Source organism: Sus scrofa, chromosome 3, assembly GCF_000003025.6.
Source record: "Sus scrofa isolate TJ Tabasco breed Duroc chromosome 3, Sscrofa11.1, whole genome shotgun sequence".
NCBI lineage: Eukaryota > Metazoa > Chordata > Mammalia > Artiodactyla > Suidae > Sus > Sus scrofa.
Genome location: NC_010445.4, coordinates 56,636,377 through 56,655,623, shown reverse-complemented (window position 1 = coordinate 56,655,623; position 19,247 = coordinate 56,636,377). Strand labels below are relative to the sequence as shown.

General features: G+C 46.5%; 1 non-coding gene across 1 annotated transcript in view; it reads right to left on the bottom strand.

Annotated features, from left to right (window-relative positions):
• The window catches only part of FAM178B, a 102,776-nt gene extending 90,770 nt beyond the window's left edge, over positions 1–12,006 (bottom strand). Inside the window, exon 1 of the transcript XR_001307605.2 lies at positions 11,931–12,006. This is a non-coding gene — a transcript (family with sequence similarity 178 member B). The remainder of the gene's footprint in view (positions 1–11,930) is intronic.

The window sequence follows — 19,247 nt, the reverse complement described above, 5'->3', positions numbered from 1 at the left end:
AGTGGGAGAAGTAGGGGTTCAGGTCTTGATTGGAGCCCCCAGTGACAAAAGCCCTGCTGTGTGGTGATACTTGGGCCAGGATGTGCCTTCTACCTGGGAGGTCCCTTTGGCCCTGGGGAAATAAAAAGGACCAGGGTGGGGCCAGGGGAAAGGGAGCCAGAATGAAGGCTTCCAGATGAGCCAAGAAGAGGATAGGGTCTGAGAGGGAGGGGAGCAGCTGTTCATCAGACCCACAGGGCAGGAGAGCAGGCAGGGTGTCAGGGCGAAGGAGCATCAAGGTACATGTACATCAGGCTGCTGTAACAAATACCACAGACTGGGGGCTCAAACAAGAAGCACTCATTTTCTCACAGTTTTGGAGGCTAGACATTCAAGATCCAGGTGTCAGTAGGGTTTTGTTTTGTTTCGTTTTTTTTAAGGGCCGCACCCATGGCATATAGAGGTTCCCAGGCTAGGGGTCGGATTGGAGCTACAGCTGCTGGCCTACGTCACAGCCACAGCAATACAGGATCCGAGCCAAGTCCCTGACCTACACTATAGCTCACAGCAACACTGGATCCTTAACCCGAGGAGCGAGGCCAGGGAACAAACCCCCCACATGGTTCCTAATTGGATTGTTTCCGCTGCACCATGATGGGAACTCCAGTTTGGTGTCTTTTGTGCCTGTTTCCTTGGCTTGCACATGGCTGTCTTCTCCCCGTGTCACCCACATGGTTTCTGCTCCGGGTGTGTCTGTGTCCTAAGTGCCTCTTCTTGTAAGGACACCAATCACACTGGATTAGGGCCCATGCTCAATGACCTCATTTAACCTTAATTACCTCTTCCAAGTCCCTATCTCCAAACACAGTCACACTGTGAGGTGCTGGGGGTTAGGACTTCAACACATGAATTTTAAGGGGTCACAATTTAGCCCATAACACTGCATTTGGTGGCAATAACCCTGACTCTGTGGAAGGTCGAGATTGGAATGTGAGGCCTCTGAAAACACTGAAAATCCTTTGTGTGCATCAGAAAGGGTGACACTGAAAGTCCCACGTCTTTCCCATGTTTCTGATTTGGACATCAATTTGCTGTTGGTATGGCCATGACATCAGCATGGCTGTGGAGGGCAACCCAGATGTCAGCTCGAGCAACATCCTCCTCCCTGAAATATCTACGGTTTAATATGAAAGTGAGACTACAAGTAAAGACCAGCAAAAGAAATTGCTCTTGGAGTTCTCACTGTGGCTCAGCTGTACTGAACCTGGTTAATATCCATGAGGATGCAGGTTTGATCCCTGGCCTTGCTCAGGGGGTCAAGGATTCAGCATTGCTGTGAGCTGTGGTGTCGATTGCAGACGAAGCTCAGATTTGGTGTGGCTGTGGCTGTGGTGTAGGCCAGCAGCTGCAGCTCCGATTTGACTCCTAGTCTTCCATACGCCGCAGGAGCAGCCCTAAAAAATTTAAAAAAAGGAAAGAAAGAAATTATATCTAGAAGTATCTGAAAAGCTGTTGGGTCCATAAATAACAATTCATCTGGTGGGAAATATCTCTGTTCCTAGGAGTGCTGAGGATTAGGACCCAGATCCAGCAGTTCTTACAGAGGATGAGACATATACAGGGAGAAGAAGGCATAAGTGTGGTGATGACCCTTCTAGCTTGCCCTTTTTTTTTTTTTTTTTTTTTTTTGTCTTTTTAGGGCCACATACAGGCTAGGTGTCAAATTGGAGCTATATCTGCTGGACCTACACCACAGCCACATGAGATCTGAGCTTCGTCTGCAACCTACACCACAGCTCATGGCAATGCTGGATACTTAACCCACTGAACAAGGACAGGGATCAAACTCATGTCCTCATGGATACTAGTCGGGTTCGTTACCACTGAGCCACAATGGGAACTCCCCCTCCAGCTTTCCTATGGAAGCATTCTAACAAGTTTAAATAAACTTTTGAAATTCCGCAAAAGTTAAAGAGCGATAAAATATTTCTTTTGCTGGTATAACCCAGAATAGGGCTTTGGAAAGCAGCCTGGAAGTTCCTCAAATCATTAAACACAAAGGTACCACATGACCCAGCAAAGCATTCCAACGTATATACACGAGAGAAATGAAGACACACAACATCTTGGAGACAAATATCCATGGCAGCATTATTCACAGTAGCCAAAAGTGGAAACCACCAAAGGGGCCATCGGACATCGAGTAGATAAACAAAATGTGCTATATCCATATAACAGACACAATTCAACCATAGAAAAGAATGAAGTACCAAGACATGATGAACCTCAAAAACATTATACCAAGTGAGAGAAGGGAGACTCCTAAGACCATATACTCTGTGGTTCCTTTTATATGAAGTGTCCAGAATAGGCAAGAGCCTAGAGACAGAAAGCTGACTGGTGGCTGCCTAGGACTGAGAGAGGAGGGAAGGCAGGGTGAGAGCTAAGGGACACTAAGTTTCTCACAGGGGCGATGGCTGCACAGCTCTATGAACTGTATGTGAGTTCAGGGGAATTATATGGTATATGAGTTATATCTCATTAAAAATTTTTAAAAAGAAAGTACAAGGAAAGTAAAACTAAAGGTAACCACTGTCAATGAAGTTGAAGCTTCCAAGAGGACCAAGGAGTTTAGCAACTGGGAAACATGGTCAAAGCTCACACTGTAGATGCTGATCAAGAATCGAGAAGGAAAAGAAACACAAACAGTAAAAAGTATCACTAAAATCTCCCAGAAATATTCTGTGTGAATGATAACAACTTCTGGGAATTTGTGGGGCAGGGGAATAGAGCTACTCTAATTTTAAAGAACACCGTTTTTTTTTTTTTTTTTTTTGGCTTTGCCTGCGGCATGTGGAAGTTCCCAGACCAGGGATCAAACCTACGCCACAGCAGGGACCTGAGCCATTGCAGGGACAATGCTGGATCCTTAACCCACTGCACCACAAGAGGACTCCTAAAAGCACTTTTATTAGGGGTTCATAGTACAAAGTTGAGTCTAGAACATTTGCCAAAGATAAGAAAACTGCCCTAAACCAAGACAGAAAATAAAATAATCAGAAATTGCTGATATAGAGACCAATCCCATGCAGACAAAGCTGCTGCATGCAATGGGGGAGGGGGAGGAGGGGGAGGAGGGGAGTATATATTCTCCTTTCGAAATCAGTTTCTTTTTTGAGCACAAGTGCTTTCTGTGTCTTCCGAACAATGCTGGACTCACTAAGTTTAGGAACACAGCACAGCCTTTGTTCCAGTCCAGTTGCAATTTCAAGATCACAACAAGCAGCATGCTCTGGGTCCTGACAGCTCTGCAGTCACGGCTCCGGAAGGAGGGCAGGGCGGAACCATGGGTGAGGGGTGCCCTAGCTGACTGAGGAAGCTGCATAGTCTCTCAGCCCCTCTTCTCCCCCCTCATCATAACACTGGGGAGTCCATGCTCTTCCTGAGTCACCTGAGAGCACAGAGGAAGCATTGTCTTGCTACCTTAGCGCCCAGTCCAGAGACCAGCCCTGGAGGACACTCAGAAAATTCGGTGGTTGATGCTATTGTATATCTACCTGTGCCTCAGTCAGCTGGGCCTGCCTTACCAAAATGCCAAAGACTGGGGGTGCTTAAAGCACAGATTTATTTCTCACAGCTCTGGAGCCTAGAAGTCCAAGGTCAGAGTGCTAGCAAGGTAGGTTACATTCTGAGGCCTTACTCGTGTCTTAGGGGAGGCCGCTATTGTGCAGTGTGCTCACCGTGGAGTGGGCAGAGGGAGAGAAAGCAAGCAGGTGTGTGCTCTGGACTCTTCCTCTTCTAAGGACACTAATCTCTGCATGAGACCCCACCCTCATGACCTAATCTAACCCTAATAACCCCCAAAGGCCCCATCTCCAAATACCATCGCATTGGGGGTGAGAGCTTCAATGCAAGAATGTAGGGGGTGAGACATGGTTCAGTCCACTGTGATATGCAGTATAAGATATCAAACATCACTACACTCAGCACAAATCAAACTGATCATCTTTACAGGATGATATACATGCAGAAAAGGGTACTAGGGTAAGAAACAGCATAATGAATTTCCGCCAATTGAACACACCCAGGGAACCTTGACCTAAGTCATAAAAATAGTATATTCTAGCACCCCAGAGTCTTCTTCACACTCTCCCAGTCAGGACTCCCACCCTCTGCCCTAAAGTGTTACATAGATTCACTTTGCCTGTTTTTTGGATAAAGCATAAATGAATCAAAGAATACAGATCCCTTTTGTCTGACTTCTTTTGTTCAGTGTTATGTTTAAGAGTGCTCATTTTCTTCTCTTTTTTTTTGGGGGGGGGCGCTTTTTAGGGCCACACCTGCAGTGGCTTATGGAAGTTCCCAGGCTAGGGGTCAAATCAAAGCTGCAGCTGCTGGCCTACACCACAGCCACAGCAATGCCAGATCCGAGCCATGTCTGCAATTTACACCACAGCTCATGGCAATGCTGGATCTTTTAACCCACTGAGCAAGGCCAGGGATCGAACCAGCGTCCTCATGGATACTAGTCAGGTTCGTTATGGCTGAGCCACAACAGAAACTCCCAAGAGTGCTCATTTTCACAGATCTGCACTGTTTTGCTGTATGAATAGAGGCTCAACTCTTCTACTACTGATGGACATCTTCACTGTCTCCAGTTTTTGACTATTGCGAATAATGCTTCCATGAACACTTAACAATATTTGTACTTGCCTTTTGTACACACACAGCCACACACACAATCACACACATTTCTGTTAGGAATGCCCCTGGGTGTCACATTGATGGGGCACTGGAACAGGTAGTCCATTTGTGGTAGAAAAGGCAAAGGGTTCCAAAGCAGTAAAATGAATTTACCCTCCTATATGCCATTTATCAGTTCCCTGCGTTCAACCTTGCCAAAACTTGAGATTGTCAGTGTTTTAAGTGTTCACCATGCTAGGAGGTATGTATTGGTTTCTCGCTGCATTTTTCAATTTGAATTTTCCCAATTACAGTGAAATTGAGCACCTTTTTCTACTCCATTGTGCCTGCTATCCATTTTTCTATTGACCTGTCATTTTCATGATTTCTTCATCTGTAGGCATTCTTCATATACTCTCAAGATGAACCCTCTGTCTGTTAACACCTGCTGCAAATTTTCTCCCCCATAATGGCTTGCCTTTTCACTCTCTCTTTTTTTTTTTTTTTTTTTTTTGTCTTTTTGTTGTTGTTGTTGCTATTTCTTGGGCCGCTCCCTCGGCATATGGAGGTTCCCAGGCTAGGGGTTGAATCAGAGCTGTAGCCGCCGGCCTACGCCAGAGCCACAGCAACGCGGGATCCGAGCCGCGTCTGCAACCTACACCACAGCTCACGGCAACGCCGGATCGTTAACCCACTGAGCAAGGGCAGGGACGAACCCGCAACCTCATGGTTCCTAGTCGGATTCGTTAACCACTGCGCCACGACGGGAACTCCCTTTTCACTCTCTTAATGGTATGCTTTTATGAAGAGAAGTTCTTAAGTTTAATGTACCCTAGCTGATCGACACTGCTTTTCAGTGTCCTAAAATAGAGCATTCTGTGTCCTATTAAGAAATCTTCCCCTACTCAAAGTCACATTCTTTTTTTTTTTTTTGGCCACACTCACAGCATGCAGAAATTCATGGGCCAGAGATCAAGCCTGAGCCATAGCAGTGACAACACCAGATCCTTATCTCGCTGGGCCACTAGGGGATTCCGTGAACACATTCTTTTATGTCAACTTTTAGAATTTCTTCCTTCCTTTTTTTTTTTTTTTTTTTTTTGTCTTTTTGCTATTTCTTGGGCGCTCCTGTGGCATATGGAGGTTCCTAGGCTAGGGGTCTAATTGCAGCTGTAGCCGCCGGCCTACACCACAGCCACAACAACTGGGGATCGGAGCCGCTTCTGCAACCTACACTACAGCTTATGGCAACGCCAGATCCTTAACCCACTGAGCAAGACCAGGGATCGAACCTGCAACCTCATGGTTCCTAGTTGGATTTGTTAACCACTGAGCAACGATGGGAACTCCAACTTTTAGAATTTCTATCACTTACAATTCATATTTGGATCTACAATCCACATGACACATTTTAATTTTAATGGTGTATAACTTAGATATGATGCACAAATCTTAAGTGCTGAGTTTGATGAATTTATATACATACATGTAACCACCGCCCAGATCAAAATACTGAACATTTCTCACACTCTAGAAGGTCCCTCATACCTCCTTCAATCAATAATCCTAAAGGTAACAATATTCTGCCTCTATCACCATCAATTATTTTGTTTGTTCTTGAACTTAAAATACATGAAATCATACATTTTGTACTCTTCTGTGTCTGATTATATTTTGCTCAACATTATGCATGTGAGATTCATCCATGTTATTGTATATCACAGCTGTTTATTTATTTTCATTATTATAGGGCATTCCATCACGTAACTACACCACAGCTTCTTTTTTTTTTTTTTTTTTTTTTTAATCTTTTTGCCTTTTCTAGGGCTGCTCCCACTGCATATGGGTTCCCAGGCTAGGGTCTAATCGGAGCTGTAGGCCCCAGCCTGCACCAGAGCCACAGCAATGCAGGATCTGAGCCATGTCTGCGACCTACACCATAGCTCACGGCAACGCTGGATTGTCAACCCACTGAGCAAGACCAGGGATCGAACCCGCAACCTCATGGTTCCCAGTCGGATTCATTAACCACTGACCCACGACGGGAACTCCCACCACAACTTTTTTTTTTTTTTTTTTTTTTTTTTTTTTTTGTCTTTTGGTATTTCTTGGGCCACTCCTGCGGCTTATGGAGGTTCCCAGGCTAGGGGTCGAATCAGAGCTGCAGCCGCCGGCCTATGCCAGAGCCACAGCAGCACGGGATCCGAGCCACGTCTGCAACCTACACCACAGCTCACGGCAATGCCGGATCGTCAACCCACTGAACAAGGCCAGGGACCGAACCCGCAACCTCATGGTTCCTAGTCGGATTCGTTAACCACTGCGCCACAACGGGAACTCCTATTTTAGTTTTTTTTTAATATTGGAGTATAGTTGATTTACAACGTTATATTAGCAGCCAAGGGGGAGAGGAGGGTGAGGGAGTGGGATGGACTGGGAGTCTGGGGTTAAGGATGCAAACTATTGCATGTAGAGTGGATAAGCCATGAGATCCTACTGCATAGCACAGGGAACCATATCTAGTCACTTGCGATGGAACACGATGGAGGATAATGTGAGAAAAAGAATATATATATACATGTATGTATGACTGGGTCACTTTGCTGTACAGTAGAAATTGACAGAACATGGTAAATCAACTATAATGGAAAAAATAAAAAGCATTAAAAAAATAATTTCGGGGAGTTCCCGTCATGGCACAAGGGAAACGAATCCGACTAGGAACCATTAAGTTGTGGGTTTGATCCCTGGCCTCACTCAGTGGGTTAAGGATCTGGCGTTGCTGTGAGCTGTGGTGTAGGTAGCTGACGCAACTTGGATCTGGCGTTACTGTGGCTGCGGTGTAGGCCGGCAGCTACAGCTCTGATTAGACCCCTAGCCTGGGAACCTCCATATGCAACCCTCCCCAAAAAAGACAAGAATAAATAAAATTTAAAAATAAATTTAATTAGTAAATTAAAAAAACCCAAACAATGTTATATTAGTTTCAGATATACAGCAAAGTGATTCAGTTATACATATATATGTGCATTCTTTTTTATATTTCTTTTCAATATCCTATTTCAGGATACTGAATATAGTTCTTTGTGCTATATAGTAGGACCTTGCTGTTTATCCCTTTCAAATGTAATAGTGTGCATTTACTAATCCCAAACTCCCAGTCCATCCCTCCCCAACTCCCTTCCCCCATGGCAACCACAAGTCTGTTCTCTATGTCTGTGAGTCCATTCCTGTTTTGTAGATAGGGTCATTTGTGTCATATTTTATTTTATTTTTTCTTTTTTTGGCTGCCCCAAAGCATATTGATTTCCCGGGCCAGGGATCAGATTCGAGCTGCAGTTGCGACCTAAACTGCAGCTGCGGCAACACCAGATTCTTAACCCACTGTGCTAGGCCAGGGATTGAACCTGTGATCTGGTGCACCCAAGATGTTGCCTATCCCAATCCTGTTATGCCACAGCAGAAGTTATTTGCATCATATTTAGATTCAACATATAAGTCATATCATAAATTTGTCTTTTTCTTTCTGGCTTACTTCACTTAGTTTAATAATCTCTAGGTCCATCCACGTTGCTGCAAATGGCACTATTTCATTCTTTTTTATAGTTAAGTAATATTCCATGGTGTATATATATATATAACATTTCTTCATCCATTCCTCTGCTGATGGACATTTAGGTTGATGCCATGTCCTGGCTATTGTTAAGTAGTATTGCTATGAACATTGGGGTGCATGAAGCTTTTTGAATTATAGTTTTGTTCAGATATATGCCTAGGAGTGGGACTGCTGGGTCATATGGTAATTCCATATTTAGTTTTCTGAGGAACCTCCATTCTGTTTTCCATAGTGGCTGCATATTTTTAACAGTTTCAAATCTTGCAAAAATCTTACAGTAATAACCAGTACTTTTCACAAATAAAACTGAAACCTGGAATATCATCAGAACTTTACCATAAAAATATCCCCAAAATCACACTCAAAGATTAAAAAAACAAAACTGGCAAATATGTGGTGGTACAACCAGTGGCTAGATCCTCAAGCAACATGTACCTGTTCCCTGTGAAGGCCTGAAAGAGAGCCAAAGAAGAGAGAACAACTCTCCTAAAAGTCTCCACTCTTGTACAAACCAACCCCAGACAATCCTGGTGCAGGCTGATTCAAAGCATCTCATTCCAGAAGGAGCACACAAAGTCAGCCAGGGTGTGGGTGGGGAGCAAGGGTTAAAGCTGGCAGATCCTGAGGGCCCCGGGATCCAGCCATGTTCCCACTGGAGAAAAAACTGGCCTGTTTTTCCAGGAGATTCTCACTCACTTCTGTAGCTCTCCCCAGGCTTGGACCTGCTCACCTGTTTAAACACCCAATCCAGCACAGACGACCTGCTGCACCAGCTGGGATCCTACTATCCTGGGCTTAACTACTGAGGCTTCCTGGGAGCAAGGTCACCAAGGGAGCTGACAAGGAACAGGTTCTAATGTGTAAGTGGACTAGGTCCCAAGGGCTCATTCTGAAAGCCAAGGGTTAGAAATAAGAAAGGGGGGACTGGAGAGAAATAAGGTCCCCAGGTTAGCTCACAAAACCAGTAACCTGCAAAGCAGCTACACAGAGGACTGAGGGCGAGGAACTGAACCATGAACCAGAACTTCATTCCTACCAGATGAAGACTGACCTAGGCACCAGGAGGACAAGTTGCCCCAAACTGTCCAGGACAGCTCAGCATAACCCACTTTAGCATCTCTGATGTGTCTGTCAGGCCTTGTGCTGAGCACAGCGGGATGTATCTGCCAAGGGACAGACCCAGGGTCACCAAGACTCCAACAGATGATGGAGCCTGGGCCCCAGTGTCCCCAAAGGGGTACTCAGACTGGCTGGTTGTTAGCAGGCTCACGGGCCAGGGTGGCCTGTCCAGCGGGCAGCCAAGTGAGGCCAGCACAAAGCATGTGTCACTCAAAGGTATCACTCTACACTTTCTAAAAGAGACACATCTACTAGCTGTTTCTTCCCTCTCCAGCCCATGAAGTATTACACTTTTCATACTTGCACCTGTTGTTCCTGGCTCTTAACAATACCCTCCCTCAAGTTCCTTGAAAACATTAGCATTTTCTCTTTTTTTTAAAATTGAGTTTATTTTATTTTATTTATTTATTTATTTTGGCTATGCCCACGACATGTGGAAATTCCCAGGGATCAAACCCACAAGAGCAGCAACCCAAACCACTGCAATGACACCAGATCCTTAATCCCCTGAGCCACAAGGGAACTTCCAACATTAGCATTTTCAAAGAAGAAGAAATGAACCACAGTAGAAAAGTACAGTCTGATAACATATCATCATTTCTGCCTGGGTCTCCCACTCTGAAACCTGCAATTACTAGACCAAGGTCACAGCTGACTACTGCACTTCATCAGAGCTAAGATGACACTGATTTTAAGAGAACTACAACTTTCTGTGCCACTAAGACAAAAAGCTGCCAACTGATTGTGGCACAGAGGAAGACACCACCAACTGCAGGATCGGGCTCTGCACTAAGTTGTTAAAATGTGAACAGAGATGCATCCTAGAAACAATTAAAAATGGTAACTGTGGTTGGTCTGACATGCTCTGAGAGCTATGTTGCTAGGTAGGTGTCAAGACAGGCACACATGAGGGGACAAAAGCGACCATGTCAAAACCCTACTCCAGTCAATGGGGAGAACATTTACTGCCTAAACGTTACTTCTTCTACCATCTCCCTCCCAAGCCACCAATAGTTGACCAGCCAGAGCCCGTTCCTCCTCCATCTCACTCATACTTTTTCCAGTGTAAGGACTGAAACCACCTCAGAGCACAGCTCCCTGCTCCAGCTACATTCCCTTCTCTCCAGTCCAGCCCTGGGACTGGGGGTCTATCGACCTAATGCGTCTCCCTGCAGGGTTAGTACACCCCTCCCAAATCCTACATAACCAAGCCCAAAGCTTTAAGTTCAGCCCCCATTCCCAGCCTCTCCCACTCTCCATCACAGTCTCACAGTGTGATTATGATACATAACCCATTTTTTTCTTTTACTTTCCTGGCTATAAGAAAAAGAAAATAAATAAGTGTGGCAGTCACGACTTACAATTATGGAATCCAAAGTGCTTTGAACCTTGATGTAAAAAGATCCAAGATAAACTCAGAATATTATAACTGTCCTTTTTTTTTTTTTTTCAGGGCCACACCTGTGGCAATGAAGTTCCCAAGCTAGGGGCTGAATTGGAGTTGCAGCTGCAGGCCTACACCACAGCCACAGCAACACCAGATCCCAGCCGTGTTTGCGACTTACACCACACTTCATGGCAACGCTGGATCCTTAACCCACCAAGGGGCCAGGAATCGAACTTGTGTCCTCACATCCTCACAGACACTATGTCAAGTTCTTAACCCACTGAGCCACAACGGTAACTCTAGAACTATCATGTTTTGATGAACTCCACTTCTTCAAGATGCCTTATTCCTAACACTATGCTCTATGTCTGGTCCTTTTAAACAAATATTTAATAGCTCAGGAATGTTAGTGAGGGCAGAGGCTCTGGTCAGCAAGGGCTCAGCTCACAATGTGAAAGAGGATGAGATGAGTTTCATCCACAAGGAACAGCCAAACAGTCTCCAGTATCATAAAACGCACATTCATCAAACTGGACAGGGGATGGGAAGAGAAAGCCCTTCTGGAAAGAAAAACAGCAGCGACCCTTTGTGGTCTGGGGAACATGAAAAACAAACAACAACAAACTACCAAATCAACCAAAACATAAACCAATTCCAAATTAGTCTTAAGAGATTTCCAACCCAACAAAGTAAACCATGCCTTGGTGACTGTGCCACCCAGGGAGAAGAGGGCCAGCCCTGTGCCCAGATCAGAGTAAAACGCAAACACACATATGGAACAAAGGAACCCATGAAAGCCTAAGACAGGAGGAGAGCTCACCGACTCCCGGCTTGGGACCCACTAGAATCCCAGAAGGACCTTTCTGTGCGGCCACCATGTGCCCCTCGAGGACCCTCAGGCTCCATTTCCTCAGCTGTAAAATGGGGCTGCCAGCACTCCCTCCCTTCCCGAGGTGCTGGACCACGCACGCATCCGCAGCCCACGCCACGGGGAGTAGGGGGCAGGGCAGGTCCCCCCTCAAGGCCGGGAGGTGGCAGGGGACGGAGCCAAACAGCGGGGAAAAGAAGTGGGCACAGGCCTCTGGGACTATGGGGGTGAAGGATGGGGGACCCGTGGGCGAGTGCGGGACAGGCGCAGGTCCCTACCTCCAGGGCCAGCGGGACCTTCAGCACCTCGACGTCGACCTCGCCGGCAACAGCCGTCCAGCGCCCGGCTCTAGGAGGTGCCCAGCCCCTGCGCATGCGCAGCCCCCCACCGCGTGCATAACCACGGGCGCGCCCCCTAGTGTGCGGGCGGCAGGCACCCAGGCTGTTTTCCGCAGCCGCTCGCATTTCCCATTTACCCCAGAGTAAATCGCTGAACCCTCCTCACCTGGGCACTACGGCTTCCATTTTACAGGTGAGGACATAGAAGCCCAGAGGGAAAAGGCCATTTGCCAAGAAAAGCACAGGGACTGAAAGGGGTGGCATCAAACTTTGATTGCAGAACAGACCGTGCCTTCCTATCGCTTTGCTTCTTTTTAAAGTTGAGACGCTACAGGCCTGTGTTGAGAACACTCAGTTCATAACTACTATCCATGATTATTGTTCGCCATGTTTTGCTTTCGTGGGCATGTGTATCTGAGTGTGTGTGAATGTCCATGTGAGTCTGTGTGCAGGCGCTTTGGAGAACATTGGCCCTCAGGTTCACACTCAATACTGCTTGAGCCAGACCCTGGGCCTGGCACCGACGGGGGCCGTTTACATGCATTATTTCTCTTTATCCTCAGCCAGCCCTGTCATCAGTTAAAAACTACGTGTTGTCTTTGTTTTTTTTTTTTTAGGGCCGCACTGGCGCATATGGAGGTTCCCAGGCTAGGGCTGGAATTGGAGCTGCAGCTGCTGGCCTGCCACAGCCACAGGAACGGGGGATCCGAGCCGCGTCTGCGACCTACGCCACAGCTGACCGGCAACTCCAGATCCTTAACCCACTGAGCAAGGCCAGGGACGAACCTGCAACCTCATGGTTCCTAGTCAGATTCGTTTCTGCTGCACCACGATGGGAACTCCAAGGGAAAAGTTTTATTTCCTTCTACCATGAAGATTCTATATTATATAGAGAGGCATGTAGCCTTTCATGCCCCCTCCCAACTTTGTTTCCTTTTTTTTTTTTTTTGTCTTTTTGCTATTTCTTGGGCCACTCCCGCGGCATATGGAGATTCCCAGGTTAGGGGCCTAATTGGAGCTGTAGCCACCGGCCTACGCCAGAGCCACAGCAATGCGGGATCCAAGCCGCGTCTGCACCTACACCACAGCTCAGGGCAACGCCAGATCGTTAACCCACTGAGCAAGAGCAGGGACCAAACCCGCAACCTCATGGTTCCTAGTCAGATTCCCTAACCACTGCGCCACGACGGGAACTCCCCAACTTTGTTTCTTACTTCCAAGAATCTCAGAGACAGATTTAATATTTATTCACATAATCACATTAGCCCTCTTGGCCAAAATTTGACACTTCCTCCTCTTTGTGGTTTTGATTTTTTTAATCTTTTCTCTAGTAACTCTTTTGAAATCAGTGTAGTGTGGAGGAAGAGGTAAGGAATGGAGTTCAGTCTGGGCCACTAGCAGCTGGGTAACTTGGGCAACTTTCTTAACCTCCCTAACCTCTAATTTCCCTTTTGTAGGGTTATTAAAAAGGATTGAATGGCAATGTATATAGCATATTTAGCACCTACTAAATGATCAATAAATGAAAATTACATGAAGTAGAAGCTGTAGATGAATAATTGAAAGTGTCACTCCAGGCCAACTTTTGGGAAAATAAGCAGCTCCTCATATGGCATGACTTGGGAATGAGCAAGGCTAGTTCCCCTGAGTCAATCCCATCATTGGAGTCACTATTCAAAGGACTCTTAGGAACACCGTTTGGTTTGTTTTTTGTTTGTTTGTTTGGGATTTTTTGGTTGCACCCATGACATTCGGAAATTCCCAGACCAGGGATTGAACTGGAGGTATAGCAGCAGCCCAAGCTGCTGCAGTGACAACACCAGATCCTTAACTTGCTGAACCACAAGGGAACTCGGGGAACACAGTTTTTAAACCGGGCTAAGAAATCAAGTCACTAGGATTGGGGACACACAGCAGGTGGTCCCAAGGAGATCCCAGGCAGAGGACGTGGAAGAGAAGGAAGAAAAGGAGGCAGGTCCTCAGTTGCACATGGCCAGGCCCTGCAGGGCCCTCTCTTGTAGTCCCTGAGTCACCTGAAACAGCCCTGCTAGACAAACCTCGTTTTCTTTCTCCAAAGTCCTCTGGGAAGAATGTTGAGGGCCTTAAGAACACAGAGGCTGCACACGAACAGGTAGGACAACAGGTTCCAAAAGTGAAGGCTAAACCCTGGGAGATGTGGGGAAACACAGGCCAGCAGTGAGGTGAGCCCTGGGCCTAAACTCTGGCTCTCATAACCCAGGGAATGGCCCTGGACCAGCAGGTGGCCTCCAAGCCTCAGTTTCTTCTTCTGAAAGATGAGCATAGTAACAGTGCCCTCTACCTTCTGTGAAGAGGTAAAATTAGAAACATTTACATTCTGAAAAGAATTATTCTTGGGTACGTTTTTTGTTTTTTGCTTTTGAGAGCCACACTTGCAGCATATGGGAGGTTCCCAGGCTAGGGGTCCAATTGAAGCTATAGCTGCCGTACTACATATGCCACAGCCATAGCAACGCAGGATCCTTAACCCACTGAGTGAAGCCAGGGATCGAACCGGCAACCTCATGGTTCCTAGTCAGATTTGTTTCTGCTGTGCCACAACGGGAACTCCAAAAAAAAAAAAATAATTACTATGCAGTGCAATCAACCCCATAATAGAGGTGTGCCTGGTGTTTCTGGAGCACACAGGAGTGGGATGACACCCTGTGGGGGGTAGCGGGGGTAGTCTGATAACCTCACTGGCAAGGGTGCATTTGCCCCTAGTCTTGAAATGTGAGTTGGAATTTGCAACTTCCAAAAGGAGGAAAAAGGAGTTCCCGTTTGGGCTCAGTGGTAACGAAACGGCCCTGCTCAGTGGGTTAAGGATCCAGCATTGCTGTGAGCTGTGGTGTAGGCCGGCAGCTGCAGCTCTGAGTCAACCCCTAGCCTGGGAATTTCCATATGCCTAGGTTGCAGTCCTTAAAAAAAAAAAAAAAAAAAAAAAAAAGGAGAAAGTATTCAAGCAAAAGGGAACAGAATATGCCAAGACATGAATGCAAATGTTGCATTTGAGGAAGTGAATGCTGCTTATCATTGGGACAGTACAGAATTCACAGGTGACAGCCAGCTTGACAAGGACCTTACTTAGCCAGGCTAAGGAAACCCCTTATCTGATTCAGTGCTGAAGGAGCAGAGGCCAAACAGAGTTGGAAGGAGCTGGGAACTGGAGTCTCAAGAAAAGTAGTTACCAGAATGCATGTGGGAGTCTATGGCTAAGCCCCTCCAGGGGCTGCCCTGGGGACTATTGCTGAGGAAGAACCACTGACCACCAGGAGGGAAAGTTGGGAGGGGAACCCCAGTGTGTCAGCCTAGAGGATGGATCCCATTAACAGGATGAGTGGCCCCACAGTGAGCCCCGTTGGAAACCATGTCAATTTTTAGAGTCCACAGAGAATTCAGGGGGTGAGGTCTAAAATGAAGTTATTCCAGTATATGAAGTATATAATATCCAAACAAAACCCAGTGTGGGTGATGCTGTGCAAGACCACTGACTGCACTGAGATTCGAGGAGCGGAATAAATAAAGGTACCTACTATGGACTCCCTGGTGTGTCACTTCTCCATGCTTTTTTTGTTTTGTTTTGTTTTATTTTGTTTATTCTTCAGAACTATATTTTATTTTAGTTATTGTATTTTGCATCTCTGCTTGCTTAAGTTTTAAATTTTGTATTTCTTTGCTCAATATTTGCTGTAAATTATCAATCTTTGCTTCCAGTTTATTTCCAATATCTTGCATCATCTTCAGCATCATCAGTCTAAGGTCTTTTTCCTGGAGGCTGATAATCTCCAGATCACTCAGCTGTTTTTCTCGTTTTTTTTCTTGTTCCCTTATCCAAGTTATAGTTCTCTGTCTTTTCATTTTTATAGGTTTTTGATGTGGTCTCCTTTTTGTAGACAATAAAGTTGTAGCCTCTCTTACTTCTGGTGTCTGCCCCCCTTGAGGCAGTAGTATGGTGGGAAGGGCTTGCTATAGTCTTCCTGACGGGAGGGACTGGTGCCTGCCCACGGGTAGGTGGGGCTTTGTCTCTGGGTGAGACAGAGGCAGCTGTGTGCCTGGGGGGATTCTTAGGCAGCCTGTTTACTGATGGGTGGGGCTGTGATCCCACCTGGATTATTGTTTGGTCTGGGGCTTCTCAGAGCTGATAGGTGGGGCCAGATTTTCCCAAAACAGCCGCCTTGAGAGGAAAACACACTGATGAATATTCCGAGGTCTTTACCTCCAATGTCCTTCCCCCACAACAAGCCACATTCACTCCTGTTTCCCAGGAGGTCCTCCACAAACTGCAATCAGGTCCGACTCAGATTCCTATGGAGCCTCTGCTTTGCCGTGAAACCCAGTGCACATGAAAGCGTGTGTGTGCCTTTCAAGAATGGGGTCTCTGTTTCCCCCACTCCCATGGAGCTCCTGTGCACAAGCCCCACTGGCCTTCAATGCTAGATGCTCCAGGAGCACTTTCTCCCAATACCAAATCCCCAGGTGTGGGGTCCTGATGTGGGGCTCAGAATTCTTACTCTTGTAGGTGAGTCTCTGTGATAAAGTTACTTTCCAGTCTGTGGGCTGCCCACCTGTCGGGTACGGGGTTGCTTATATCACGTAATCGTCCCTCTTACCTCTTGATGTGGCCTCCTCTTTGTCTTCTGGAGTAGGGTATCTTTTTGAAAGTTTCCAGTCCATTTGGTTGAAGGTTGTTCAGCATTTGGTTGTAATTTTGTTGTTTTTATTAGAGCAGATGAGCTCGAGTCCTTTTGTTCCACCATCTTAATCCCCAAGACCTGTATTTTGTAAGATGATTTGAGGAGTTTCCATTGTTGCTCACTGGTAATGAATCTGACTAGTATCCATGAGGATGAGGCTGGCTTTGATCCCTGGCCCTGCTCAGTGGGTTAAGGATCTGGTGTTGCCCTGAGCTATGGTGTAGGTCACAGATGTGGCTTGGATCCTCTGTTGCTATGGCTGTGGCGTAGACTGGCAGCTGCAGATCTGATTTGACCCCTGGCCTGGGAACTTCCATATGCCAAAGGTGTGGCCCTAAAAGGAAAAAAAAGGGAAGATGATTTGAGCTCAGGCTCTCTGATGTCATTTGGGGAGAAGAACCTTTTGGAAGATCCGTCATTGACAGTTCTGCTTTCTCTGAGCTGAACATGTGTCCAGTTCAGATGAATTGTCCCAATAACCCTGTGGATTCATCAATGTATTTGTTGAATATATTCACATCTATGTGTGTGAATCTATAAAGTGTTCCCATCAGCTTGCAATAGCAGCATAACTGTCTTTTATGGAGTTAACTGGGATTTGCTGGATACTTCCTATGTGCTGGACTGTATGCTCAGCACTTGGATCAGGCAAGGACAGAGATGAGTTCCAGGAGGTTCTGCTCGGAGGAGCTTACACTTTGGTGGGAGAGAAAGGCGGCTACACAACCACCCTGTCAGCATCAAAGCCAGCACAGCCGCTTCCCACTTGTTAATTTATTTGACCCTCACAACTACCCTGGGAAATGTGTGAGATGGACATTTTTTTTCTTTCCTTCCTTCCTGTTAATTCTAAAAACAGAGATATAATTGTATACCATAAAATTCATATACAATTCGGTGACTTTTTTAGTTTATGCGTGAGGTTTTGCAATCATTATCACTAATTCTCAATAGAAAAATCTGTGTCCATTAGCAATCACTTCCATTCCCCTTTTCCCCTAGCTCCTGGCAACTTTCTGTCTCTGAATTTGCCTACCCTGGACATGTTCTATTTATAGAATCATAACAATATGTGGTCTTTTGTCTGCCTTCTATTTATCATAATGTTTTCAAAGCTCATCCATGTTGTAGCATGTATTAGTATTTCAATGTTATAAATACCTGAATGACATTCCATTGTATGGATATTCCACATTTTGTTTATCTATGCATCCATTGATGAACTCTTGGTTCATCAATACGGTTATGCCCACCTTTGGGTTATTACAAATAATGCCACTGTAAATACTCATGTGTAAGTTTCTGTGTGGACACAGGTTTTCGGTTCTCTGGAGGTATATCTGTAAAGGAATGGAATTGCTGTGTTGCATGGCAGCTCTATGTTTAACTCTTTAAAGAACTGCCAAATTCTTCCACATTGGAAGCAGGAATGCAGAAAACTTGGTGGAGAAAATTGAGTGCTGGGACCAGTGGGCAAGGAAGCAAGGAACTAAGAATGTCAGTGACAGTATGGCAGAGCCATCTGCAGGGAACCATGCTGGTTGCTCCTTGCTTGGCCCTCCATGTCCACCCTCCACCCCCTCCCTGCTCTCTCTGCTTGAGGGGCTGACCTCCATCGCCCACATCAAGGGACTCTCTTGCCCTGTGGTTGCCAGTTAGGCAGCGTGGAGGGTGGGAGGAGTGAGATCTCGGGCAAGTGGGCCCCTCCACCTGCCCTCCCTGCCAGCCTTTGGCTGTGATGTAGCGCCTCCTGCTGCTACAGCTGTCACCAGGTGCTCAGAGCATCCCATGGAGGCCATCCCTGATCCTCCCTCCACCTTGGGGCTCCCTAAACCCTGAGCACCCCTCACCAAACAGTCCTAACCTCTTCCATGTGGTTTAGTGACTTGGGAAGTGACGTGGGAAAAACAGATCCCATGGGCTGGCCCAGCAGGATGGGGGTGGAGGAGGGGGAGGAAGAAGAGGGGCAGGGAGAGGAAGAGAGGAATCCTGGGACTTCCCAGGTTGGCTCAGGTTCCCCCCTGCAAGAATAAATGGAGCTCCGTGGGTCTGGACAGGGGGATCAGTGGGTGAGAGAAGGGTCCTGGGAGGAGGAAGGGCAGAAATTCACGGTTCTCCTGTGTGAGGTGCCCTGGTTCACCAGACTGCTTTTATTTCTTACACACACACACACCTTAGATACACTCCTTTTTAATATTATACACACATACTTTAATCAAGAAGCCTCCTCAGATCCCCAGCCCAGCTCCATGCTGACAGCAGTTCCAGGTGACCTATTTTGGATTTGTAGCATCTGCACAAAAATCTTTGGTTTGTTCTGACCTGGCTTTTCTGCCAGAAGGGTCCTGGCCTCCAGAAGCATGCCAGAGCTTGAGCCACTTTGTCACCTCATCCTCAGGCCTCCCTGAGGGGGCTCCAGGGCTCTGAGCTGCCCCTGGATGATGCAGGATGGATCATGCCTTCTCACAGCAACCGTCTCCCTAATCTGTTATAATTAAAAACTGGCCTACATCTGCTTTTGTAAGAGGTTGGGGCCTCTGTGGTC